This window comes from Lepisma saccharinum, chromosome 4, assembly GCF_977018435.1.
Source record: "Lepisma saccharinum chromosome 4, izLepSacc3.1, whole genome shotgun sequence".
In the NCBI taxonomy this organism is placed as follows: Eukaryota; Metazoa; Arthropoda; class Insecta; order Zygentoma; family Lepismatidae; genus Lepisma; species Lepisma saccharinum.
Window position 1 is genome coordinate 71,531,580 of NC_139232.1, and position 13,981 is coordinate 71,545,560.

The following is a 13,981-nucleotide window of genomic DNA, read 5'->3' on the forward strand; positions in this document are numbered from 1 at the left end:
GTACCACCAGAGTGGTATTTGTAGTGGTTGAGGGGGAATTACTCCCCTCCGATGGCTGCATCTTCCCTTTGCTTGCAAGTTTTAGCCTTTGGGTGAAATCGACATATACTACCCTATTTTTTGATACCATCTCAACCCAACACCTATCGCTCATGCTCTACACTGTTGGTAGGCTTGGTAGCCAGACTCAAGCAGTCTGCTGATGTTCCAAAGGTGGTACCCCCAAGAATCCAGAAACTTATGAAATTGCTGGCATTTTAAAACAGAATCTCCAATAATTAAAGGTAATGACTAACGAGTCGCGAATGGGAGAGGAAAGAAGAGTTTACAGGATTCTTGTTGGGAAACCTGATGGTAAGAGATCTGTTGGAAGGCCAAGACTAAGACGGATGGATAACGTTCAGATGGACCTAAAGGAAATCTGTAAGGATGGAAAAGATTGGATTGATCTGGCCCAGGATAGAGACAGGTGGAAGGCTTGTGTTGCTCCAGCCATAAACCTTCGGGTTTAACAAGGCTAGAGAGTTAGTTAGTTATTGACTAACGAGTAATGAATATTATAGAGCGGATGAAGTATTTTCCCACCTAAAGTTAATTCGTAACATGTAACAATATCTAAATAGGATTTCAAATATTGCGTTGCCATGTGCAGTATTGCCATTTTGCAATGTAGTGAACATTTTTTAAAATATAACCAGGCTAAGAGTTATAACTGAAATTGAACACAGGAGAAGGAGCCTCAGGATGATGTTAGTTCAGGGCCCCTCCATATATATAAATGTGGGCCTGTTGGTGTGCGATACTTACAAGAATTCAGTTGTATTTTTTGTTTTTTTAGTTCCAAACGGGTGCGTTTCTTCGTACTCAAATTTTTGTTTGGTTCATCTCCTAACAACATATGCTTTGTAGCGTTCTCTATTCTATTGTTAGTAAACAATAAAGCGTTAGCCGTATCAAACACTGATTTTTAAAATATTACACTGTGCGACAATGAAAATTGCCGCAGAACAAAATCATGTGATTCCTATGGAGTTCTGTGCCCTGATGACGATAGCGAGAACCGTTTTTCGCCATCACCTAAACTTTTCTCTGAAAACTCAATTTTATCAGCGCACGACTGCATGTTATTGTTGTCGCGGCACTTACCAGCACAGCCTGTTACTAGGGCTCGATAGTGCATAGGGGAGGGGGTGGAGAGGGAAGGGATAGATAGCCACTTGGTTGAGGTATAGTAAGGTATAATGGAGTTACAGTTATTTGCATCAGTCAGTTGCTAGTGGGATCACGCAGTGTCTGTTCCTGCAGTGTGTGTCATACAAAACCCCTAACGTGAAGAATGCTGTTTGCGTGTTCGCGTGTTTATTGTGTTCAGCGATGTCTAGGATGTGTGCTAATTTACCAAACCTTTTCTGTTATGTGTGTGGTGAGTTTACGACGAAGTCCCAAAGACGTCCCATTTCCCCGCTTGTCAAAAAGGCGTACGAGTTGTATTTTGAATCAATGGTAGATGAGGGTAAGTGTTGGGCACCACAGAACTGTTGCTCACGTTACTCTTGCTATTTGAGAGGCTGGTTGCATGGAACCCACCCATCTATGCCATTTGCCATACCACAGTTATGGAGGGAACCTAGAGACCACATAACAGATTACTTTTGTTTAATGAAACTAACTGGAATCTCAAGTAAATCAAAACACACAGTTTCATATCCAAATTTGGAATCTGCAGTGCGTCCAGTTCCGCATTTCGATTCTCGCCCAGTTCCAAAACCACCAACGGAATGGACACTGGAAGATGAAACAGACGATGGTAGTGACCAACCAATAGATCATGAAGATCTTGATTACACTCCATCTACACCACAGCCATTGTCACAGGCAGAATTGGCATGAACCTATTGTTCACAAAGACAGTGTGCTGTTACCACCGCTCCATCTAAAATTGGGCTTCATGAAGAATTTTGTGAAAACAATGGACAAACATGGCAGGGTATTAAATTTATACTGTCCAAATTTCCTGCGATTAGTACTGCAAAAATTAAAGAAGGTATTTTCATTGGTACTCAGATTCGTGACTTGATGAATGACATTACCTTTGAAGAGTTGCTGAAAGATACTGAGAAGGCAGCTTGGCTTGCCTTTAAAGATGTATGCAACAATTTCTTGGGTAACGTCAGGCAGTGGCGCAGGAACGGGGGGGTACAGGGGTACATTTAACCCCCTCAAATTTTTGAAGGGGGTACTGTACCCCCCTAAATCGTAGATTCGAGTTGTACCCCTTGTACCCCCCTCAGATAATTTGACAGACGCGAGGTCCTACTGTTAAAAGAACCTAGTATTTTCTATTCGCTCAATACAAAAAGTGTATATTGTTTATAAGCATTATAATTCTTTACCACAGGAATTCAAGCCATTGCAAACTTAATCTACTACATTGTGCTACTAATTAGTTCATTGACCTGTGTTCTTGGAAATCTTTTTAAGATGAAAATTGTTTAAAATGTGTCTGAAACCATGGAATCAGTTAAAGTTAAAATCATGCTGTATACGAATGCCCCTTCGTGTAAGGGGAGTACACGTTTGTAAAGAAGTGGTCACGCCGATTCGAAGATATAAAGCTGCATCAGAAGAGTATATGACTGAGTTTCTTTCCTTTTGAATTTTTCAAATGGAATTTTCCGAAACGAAATACTTTCACAATTCCTGCCTCGTCTTTGTTTCCGAGATGCGACACGACAGACCAATTTGGTGGGGGGTACAATATACTCCTGTGACTCACCGATTATTTTATTTTATTAACTTTGTCAGGGGACGTTCGGAATTTTTTTTTCTTTTGAAGATAGAGATGGTACGGAGACAAAGGAAGTCTCAAATATCGAGACGAGACTGAAATAAATCTCTGCAAAATTAAAACGAGACGATCTCTTTCGAAACTTTCGTATCATATGATATGATCCATATTTTTATGTGACGTCACCAGTAGAAAATATGTCACTAATATATTTATTTTGTGAAAGAAAGCGTAATTTCCTTGTTATTCTATGTAATATTGCGCCTTATTAGTAATGTATATCTTTTGTTTAATGTTTGTTGTATTTTGTGCTCTGTTATGAGTAGTTTAATGTACCTTCATGTTTGCGAGAGTGCACTATACGAATTTGTATTTCTAAAGATGTATAGATGTCAGTTTTGTTGATAGTATCCGTTTGTAGATAGTGAATGATTCATCTGTACTTTAATCTGTGTTCTCGAAAATAGTATAAAAGCGAGGATATCGCGTAAGAATCATCACACTTTCGCCACGGATCGTCGAAGCTTTTAAACTTAAAAAGAACTTCTTGGTGTTGTGCATACATCCTGGTATGGTAGTTCGGGGCGCAAGCTAGGCCTATGTGAACATAGGTACGCCGATAGCCATGCATTGACGATATGCACAATACTGCAACCATTCTACGTCAAATAATAAAGTTAGCCTAAAGATTAATTTGGAAATAAAAGGCTAAAGAGCAAATATTGGCTCGGTTATCATTGCATATCTCTTGGTGTGGTAGTTCGGGGCGCAAGCTAGGTCTATGTGATCATAGGCTTGCCGATAGCCACGCATTGAGTTTTATGCGTTTTAATTGAGTCAATTCATCGACAAAGCGAAATCCTCGCCCTCGTCTCAAGTATAGTTGCATTATAATTGCAATAAATAAAGAATAAAACTTTTCAGTTTATACATACGGCAGTAACGTGGTTTTATTTCTCTGTGCTATGAATATTGTCTTTGCCTAACACTATCCCTGTACCTGAGAGGAGTCTGTGTACTTCACCGAGTCTCATCGTTCACCGCTGAGTATTATTAAGTTAATATTAATAGTATAATAATACGACGCGTACATACATAATCGTGCATTAGAACGTGTCAAGTGGCAGCTCAACGTGTTGGCTCGATTTTGTAGTGTACAAGGGCAAGACAATTGTTTAAAGTTGAGATTAATTGTGCAAGAGCACTGAACTTTCATATTTATAGAAAAGCACAGAACTACTTCGTTCGAAATGGAAAGAAAACATTTGCGTAGCGCAAATAAAAATCTTGCTTCAAATTCAGAGCTTAATGTTCCCGATTGTTGTCGGAACATTGATAAAGATAAAACCACCTTTGTGTGCAAGAAATGTACAAAGCTTCTACATTATGAATGTTGTGGCTTAGATGTTCGATCTGAAAGCCACGAAGCTACCGATTTCGTTTGTAAAGACTGTGAATCATTGTCTACAACTATTACATCTGATCCATTAAATATGTTTGAAGCTTTAAAAACCATGATTGAAGGAATTAGCAAGCAGCAAGTTGAAAGTATGGAAACATTACAGGCTGATATTAGCAAACAGTCTGAAGCACTGAAAGCTGATATCTGTAAACAGTCTGAAGCACTGAAAGTTGATATCTGCAAACAGTCTGAAACCTTACAGGCTGATATTAAACAACAAGCTGATTCCATTACCAGTTTGAAAGCTGATATGTGTAAACAGTCTGAAACCTTACAGGCTGATATTAAACAACAAGCTGATTCCATTACCAGTTTGAAAGCTGATATGTGTAAACAGTCTGAAACCTTACAGGCTGATATTAAACAACAAGCTGATTCCATTACCAGCTTGAAAGCTGATATCTGTAGACAATCTGACATATTAAAGGAAGATATCCTCAGACAATGTGCGTTGCTAGTAGTGGTATTTACGGTAGGGACAGGACCGGAAAGTATGAACCCCCTAAAGCAGCTTTGGCCACACTTAAAACAAGCTCAACATGCCCATATGAGCTTTTTGCTCAAGTGTGGAACCCCGTCTAATCCAAGATTTTTGTAAAAAAGCTCTCATGGATTCCATGAGAAAGTATGACCCCCCTTAGAAAGTATGAACCCTCTCAGATACCCACACCCACACACACCCACGCACACCCACACCCACACATATTTACTTCCGGTCCACTTCCGGTCCACTTCCGGTTCACTTCCGGTCCACTTCCGGTTCACTTCCGGTCCACTTCCGGTCCACTTCCGGTTTGCCTACTTCCGGTCTACTTGTGGCCAAGTTGTGGCCTATTTCTGCTTTTTTTTATCTGCTTTATTTTTAATGCCAAGTCAAAAATATTGCAATCAATGCAATAAAAATATATCCAGCCCCAATTGGGTTAAGCACCAAAAGAATTGTAGTCCAGATAAAAGCAGAATAGTCACAAAAATATGCCCCAAATGCCGTAGAGAATATAGCATGAAATACTTCACATATGAACATATAGATACTTCTTCTGCACAGTCATCAATATTTCCAAACAAAATTGATTGGAAATATTTGTGTGATTGCCCTGTATAACTTAGATTGCAAGGCCAAATTTTGTAATTTTGTAGACCAGGAGCTGGATCCTATGCTCCAGAAACAGGCTCTCCACAAATTATGTGAACATCATGGAGCACACAATATATTTTACAATTTTGAGAATCTCAATTTAAATTCAGGAACAAGAGATTTGGATTTGATGTATCTGGAAATATTTTTGCATCTTGAATCAACCTGCAAACAATATTACATGTTAGGCTGGGCTATTTCAACAGCAGTAAATATTTACCAAATGTTTCAATGTTAAAAAACAATCAGAATAATATCTTCCAGGAAATATAGTTACCTGAACATGCAAACATATTTTGAAAGAAGAAACATTGCAAGATATATAAAATCAGACCACCTGTTGGATTGTTTTAGGGAAAAATTTGAAAATCTATCAGAGTATGATTTTTTTAAAGTGCAAAATGAAACAGAGGCAAGATGGGTACTTGACAGTGATGTTGGGTTTGGGTATGTGAGCATAGAATTGGGTTCTGAATATGATGATTTTGAATCCAATACATACTGGCATAGAATTGATGCATACCTGTTGCATTGTTATTGGGGAAAATATGTTGCTTTTTTTACAAAAAGTACTTCAAGTTTAGAAAAATTTAGGTTTTACAAATTTTTCCATGATCATAGAATTTATACAAACAGCAGGTGGCCTGTTGATGACATAACATGGGACACAACAATTTCCATACTTGATGAGGCAGGAAAATTGGATGTAAATTCTGGTTTATATTTTAATGAGTTGATTATGTACCTGCTTAAAAACAATATCAATTCTGGCTTATTCAATACAAGATGGACTTAAATAATTAGAGTTTTTACACAAAATATTTTTTTGCTAACAATTTCAAGTTTCTTGAGTGGGAATGTGTTGTTTTTAAGATCAGCATTGATTCTGTAGTATAGTATTGCTGTGGAACATGTCAAGTCCTTGGATTCTGTCACACCTATTCTAATACAATTAATATCACAAGTACCATTACAAGGCACGTACTGCATAAAATCATAATTCCAAGCGATGGAATGGAGTAATTATTTTTCCACGATTCCATATCATACAAAAAAATTATACTGCAATTGGAGCTTCAGCAGTTCGGGACTGTGCAATATATTGTCTACAAATGTAGGAAAAATAATATTGTACGGGTTGCAAACAAAACTCCCAAAGCTTATGTATTTCAGGTTTCTTAAATTTGAAACAGAATCCAAACTGTCTGGAAGTTCATAAAAGTGAAGCCATTCTACAAGCGGGTCTATCTCAGCTTTTGCATGATATATTTGAGCAAGAGGTGATGTGTTTATAATATTTGTTGGTATAGAGGTTTGTTCTGAGTACAATTATATCTTATTAATTATGAACAGCTCTGCTGCATGTTGTGATGATGAATATCTAGTCCCTAAACCTAACAGAGCTGTGCAGTGATGTTGTTATTGGGAACAGGATTCAAATCCTACACAGATTTATGGATAGGAGTGAAGAATTAATTTTTGCCATGAAATTATATCTAGATACTCAATATCCCTGTGCAATAATGCTGTTATTGGGAACAGGATTCAAATCCTACACAGATACAGATTCTTGCTGAGCTTAATAGGTGATTGTCATGGAAGATCTGCTGTTATTAGGTACAAAATTCAATTACACAGACACAGATATAAATAATAATGCATACAGAACTGTGGTTTCTATAAATCTATACTCAATATCCCTATACCTGACAGCTGTGCGGTGATGCTGTTATTGGGAACAAGATTCAAATCCCACACAGAAACAGATTTTTGCTGGGCTTAGAACTATTATGGATAGGTGATTGCCATGAAATAATATCCCTATACCTGACAGAGCTGTGCAGTGATGCTGTTATTGGGAACAATTTTAACAGAGCTGTGTTTTCCATAAATCTATACTCAATATCCCTATACCTGACAGAGCTGTGCAGTGATGCTGTTATTGGAACAGGATTCAAATATACAGATCCTTGCTAAACTTAGAACTATGCCATGAACAAAACTGTGCGGTGATATAATTATTGGGAACAAGCTTCAAATCCCCGCACAAATACAGATTCTTGCTGAGCTTAGAGTGAAGATACCAGTGATATAATTATTGGGAACAGGATTCAAATTTTGGAACTATTATGGATAGGTGATTACCATGAAGATACTCAATATTTTTGTTATTAGGTACAAGATTCAATTATACAGATACAAAAATATTCATTAACAGAGCTGTGCGGTGATGTTGTTATTGGGAACAGGATTCAAATCCTACACAGATACAGAGTCTTGGAATTATTATGGATAGGTGATTGCCATGAAGATAGATACTCAATATCCCTATACATGACAGAGCTGTGCAATAATGTTATTATTGGGAATTGGAACTTAGGTACAAGATTCAATTACACAGATACAGACACGGAAATAATATCTAGATAATATTTTTTAACAGAGCTGTAGTTTCCATAAATTTATACTCAATATCCTATACCGTGCAGTGATGCTGTTATTGGGAACAAGCTTCAAATCTCACACAGATATAGAGCTTTGGAATTATTATAGATAAGTGATTGCCATGAAGATAGATATTCAATATTCTATTAGACACAAACACAGTATCAATAAATTTATAATATCTTTATATTTAATAGAACTGTGCTGTGATGCTGTTATTGGGAACAGGATCCAAATCATAGATAGGTGATTGCCATGAGGATAGATATTAGACACAGACACAGAAATAATATTTATCATTAAATTTATAATATCCCTATACCTGACAAAACTATGCAGTGATGCTATTATTGGGAACAGGATTCAAATCATGGATAGGTGATTGTCATGAGGATAGATATTAGACACAGACACAGAAATAATATTTTCCATCAATCTATACTCAATATCCCTATACCTGACAGAGCTGTGCGGTGATGTTGTTATTGGGAATAGGATTCAAATCATGGATAGGTGATTGCCATGAGGATAGATACTCAATATCCCTGCTGTTATTGGACACAAACACAGAGAATGAAATAATATTTAATAACATAAATCTATACTCAATATCCCTATACCTAACAGAGCTGTGTAGTGATGCTGTTATTGGGAACAGGATTCAAATCATGGATAGGTGATTGCCATGAGGATAGATATTAGATATAGATATAGAAATAATATTTATCCATAAATCTATACTCAATATCCCTATATTTAATAGAGCTGTGTAGTGATGCTGTTATTGGGAACAGGATTCAAATCATGGATAGGTGATTGCCCTATACCTAACAAAGCTGTGCGGTGATATAATTATTGGGAACAGGATTCAAATCTTACACAGATACAGAGCGGAATTATTATGGATAGGTGATTGTCATGAAGATAGATATTAGACACAAATACAAACAGATACAGAGCCTTGCTGAGCTTGGAATTATTATAGATAGGTAATTGTCATAAAGAACACAGAGAATGAAATAATATCTAGTAAATAAATTTTTGTAAATCTATACTCAATATCCTTTTGACAGAGCTGTGCGGTCATAATGTTATTGGGAACAGGATTCAAATCATGGATAAGTGATTGCCATGAAGAGGTAAATAATATTTATCCATAAATCTATACTCAATATCCCTATACCTGACAGAGCTGTGCGGTGAAGCTGTTATTGAGAGGATTCAAATCCTACACAAATACGAATCCTTGCTGAGCTTAGAATTATTATAGATAGGTGTGTTATTGAGAACAGCATTCAAATCCTACACAGATACAAATTCTTCCTGTGCTTAGAATTATTATGGAAAAGTGATTGTCATGAAGATAGATATTAGATACAAATTTTATAAATCTATACTCAATATCCCTATACCTGACAGAGCTGTGTGGTGATGCTGTTATTGGGAAGAAGCTTTAATACTGAGCTTGGAATTATTATAGATAGGTGATTGCCATGTAGATAGATATTAGACACAAATTTTATAAATCTATACTCAATAACCCTATACCTGACAGAGCTGTGCGGTGATGCTGTTATTGGGAAGAAGCTTTAATACTGAGCTTGGAATTATTATAGAAAGGCATGAAGATAGATATTAGATACAGACACAGAAAATAAAATAATATTTAGTATTAATTCTATACTTAATATCCCTATCTCTAACAATTACAAATCCCACACAGATACAGAGCCTTGCTGAGCTTGGAATTATTATGGACAGGTGATTACTATGGAAATAACATCTAATAGAGCCTTGCTGATATTTCTACAGCATGGAATTGTTATGAATCCCTAACAGAGCTGTGTTGTGTAGGTACATATCTCATACATAGATATAGAGCCTTGTTGATATTGTTATTGTCATAATCCCTATCTCTAACAGAGCTGTGTTGTGTAGGTTGCTTTGAAAATATTATTGACCCTTGCTGATGTGTTATGGATAAGATGTGAATAATACATACCCTAATAATCTGATTCTGATATTTTCCACTATTGTTCCTTTATAAACGTTTCAACATACGTTCCAGTTTTGTAGCTACAAAGCTGGAACGTATGTTGAAACGTTTATAAAGGAACAATAGTGGAAAATATCAGAATCAGATTATTAGGGTATGTATTATTCACATCTTATCCATAACACATCAGCAAGGGTCAATAATATTTTCAAAGCAACCTACACAACACAGCTCTGTTAGAGATAGGGATTATGACAATAACAATATCAACAAGGCTCTATATCTATGTATGAGATATGTACCTACACAACACAGCTCTGTTAGGGATTCATAACAATTCCATGCTGTAGAAATATCAGCAAGGCTCTATTAGATGTTATTTCCATAGTAATCACCTGTCCATAATAATTCCAAGCTCAGCAAGGCTCTGTATCTGTGTGGGATTTGTAATTGTTAGAGATAGGGATATTAAGTATAGAATTAATACTAAATATTATTTTATTTTCTGTGTCTGTATCTAATATCTATCTTCATGCCTTTCTATAATAATTCCAAGCTCAGTATTAAAGCTTCTTCCCAATAACAGCATCACCGCACAGCTCTGTCAGGTATAGGGTTATTGAGTATAGATTTATAAAATTTGTGTCTAATATCTATCTACATGGCAATCACCTATCTATAATAATTCCAAGCTCAGTATTAAAGCTTCTTCCCAATAACAGCATCACCACACAGCTCTGTCAGGTATAGGGATATTGAGTATAGATTTATAAAATTTGTATCTAATATCTATCTTCATGACAATCACTTTTCCATAATAATTCTAAGCACAGGAAGAATTTGTATCTGTGTAGGATTTGAATGCTGTTCTCAATAACACACCTATCTATAATAATTCTAAGCTCAGCAAGGATTCGTATTTGTGTAGGATTTGAATCCTCTCAATAACAGCTTCACCGCACAGCTCTGTCAGGTATAGGGATATTGAGTATAGATTTATGGATAAATATTATTTACCTCTTCATGGCAATCACTTATCCATGATTTGAATCCTGTTCCCAATAACATTATGACCGCACAGCTCTGTCAAAAGGATATTGAGTATAGATTTACAAAAATTTATTTACTAGATATTATTTCATTCTCTGTGTTCTTTATGACAATTACCTATCTATAATAATTCCAAGCTCAGCAAGGCTCTGTATCTGTTTGTATTTGTGTCTAATATCTATCTTCATGACAATCACCTATCCATAATAATTCCGCTCTGTATCTGTGTAAGATTTGAATCCTGTTCCCAATAATTATATCACCGCACAGCTTTGTTAGGTATAGGGCAATCACCTATCCATGATTTGAATCCTGTTCCCAATAACAGCATCACTACACAGCTCTATTAAATATAGGGATATTGAGTATAGATTTATGGATAAATATTATTTCTATATCTATATCTAATATCTATCCTCATGGCAATCACCTATCCATGATTTGAATCCTGTTCCCAATAACAGCATCACTACACAGCTCTGTTAGGTACAGAGGCCTGCACAAGACCCGGAGAAAACCCGTCTGCGAGGAGGCGCGCCTACAATAATATGCAACACGCACATCAAGCCCAGGTGTTCGACATCGCGCAAGCGAGCTTCACGTCACAGTGTTGCACAGGCTTCGATGCCTGCCAGGTTTTTCTATTACCCGGGTCTTAAGAAGACCCGTGAGACTCGATGTAGTTCTTGCAGGTAGACGGCGAGCACTACTGTCAGTGTTGCCAACGGCCATTATATTTCACTACGCATGGAAATATTTGAATTTCTGCTAGGCGCAGGTGCCTTGAGGTTGTAGAATCATTGGCGTAGCAAGGGGTGAGCGAAGTGGGCGACCACCCTGGGCCTCGCGCATATAGGGGCCTCGCGTCCTATGAGGTTGATACGAAAAACGTAATAAATGGAAGTGAGAAAGATAGAAAAGGCTAATTTTTGTGGGCAATAAAATTAAGACATTTTTAACTGGCTTTATATTCTAGTTTAACGTTATAATTTGAATGAATACGTCAAATCAGAGGCGGGCGGGAGCTCTAAGCCTAAGGGGCCCCGAAAAAGTCAAAATAATTCTAATTTCTCATGTGAAACATCAACGCAAAAATTGCTTGGACAATTTTATCCATTTTTCTTCTGTGTCGTGACCTTGCATAGCCTACCCGATTTTAATATGTTAATGGTAAAGCACCTCAAACTGCCACGGAGCAAAGTATGGGGCATTTAAATGCTTCTGGTATTTTAAACTCAAGAAAGGTATGGATAATATTAGCAGTTCTTCCTTCGTTCCTACAACTTCAGACGCAGCTATTGCCCTCTGTAACGGGCACGAAGATGATTTATCTTCCGAATTTCCTGATCAAGTTCTATGTTTCAGGAATGTGCTTAAATCTGAAATCAAGTGCTTTAGGAAAGTTTCTTCTCCTTGATAGCTCTACACTAACTTCCAGTGTTCTCTGTATCCTGTACCGCCTTCTGTTTGGGGGAAGGGATAAGTAAGTATTTGTATTTTCTTCTTTTGAATATATAAATGTCAAAGAAAGATATGTTGTAATATGTGAAAATTCAGAGTTAGAGCATCGATTTGTATAGTTATTAATGTAAGTGCAGCCACAACCAGCCATTCTAAGTAATTACGTAAATTTCCTGGAAGAAGCTGACTGTACTTGAGGGACCCAAGTTTATTTCTTGCGGACGCGTACTTTACGATTTTATTACGCCACTGCGTCAAATATTTAATATTACAAGAACATTAAGACGTAACAACAAAATGAGATTCACAGTTATTATTATCATCTAAGTCCTAAAATTCAAAGTTAACTGGTACAATTTATGTGCAACAAAGTCAAAATTGCTAATTAAAAAAAGTCAAAATTGCTAATTAAAAAAAAGGTCAAATTAGCTGTATCAGTTGATTACACCAAACATTTCACATTTATTGTGCAAATGACTATCGTTTTAAGATTTGCTGATGTTGACACCGATTGTGTAGAAGAGCTTGTAGGTAGATACATTGGGCCCCTAGACAGGATTGTGATTTAGCGCACTCCCTTCCCCCCGCTCTATCAAGCACTGACATTTTATGTGCGTCCTTCCATATTTTCTACTTAAGCCATGGTTTGTGACATTTACATCCTACAAACTTCGAAATGAGGAAACAAAGAACGACTCATTAAATAATATATAGGTTATATTTCAAGATTCTTACTTTGTATTTCTGATTTTTTTTAAAAAAGTTTAGCACACTTAAGGATATTTCAGTTATCTTACTGCCTAAAGAACATCTTAAAAAACGTACTATTACTACTACTTTGGTTAATGAAAATTCCAGCAGCGTGTTACTGTAGCTCTGCCAAGTGTAAATTTCTCTGTCGCGTACTATCAAATATAATTTTCGTCAGAAATTAATTATTATTGTAGGCTATTATATAAATATGATAATTTGCTGACGTTTCCTTGATGACTGTGTATCGATTTACATTGATATTTCAAACTTAAAGAACGATGGGGCCTTGCATTCAAATCTCGCCCAGGACCTCGCGATATGTTGCTAAGCCACTGCACCTAAGATTTTGTAACTTCTCAAATTAGTGTCATTATTATGTCAAACCAACTACCACATATGTTCTAAATTTGTTTCGATGGTCTTGAAATAGGTTTGTGTGTCTTGTTCATTTTATGTCACCTTTCTGGTCTTGAAATCGTAAATCTTCTGTCGGTTTCATTTTTACGTTGTTTGTTTGTTGAAATGTGTAAATAGCATTGCCTGTTATTTGCACCCGTGTGAAAATACAAGCTAACAATTATATTTTGTATCGTATTACTATCAATGCGGTCTGAGAACAAGATAACTAGCAACAACACTAGCGAACGACGATTTGTTGAAAGAGATGACAATATTCAAAAACCTTTTATAATGCAAATTCTGATTTCATGTTTCATTTTATGGACCATCGTGCCTTAGTGTTCGGGGGGGGGGGGGATCTTGAGCAACTAATTCGGATATTGAATTGGCAAAATTACACCAGAGAGAAAATCTGTTTGATTGATTGATTCATTTATTTGGTCAATTTATGCACAATAAGGCTAATCGGGACTGGACCTATAGTTTAAA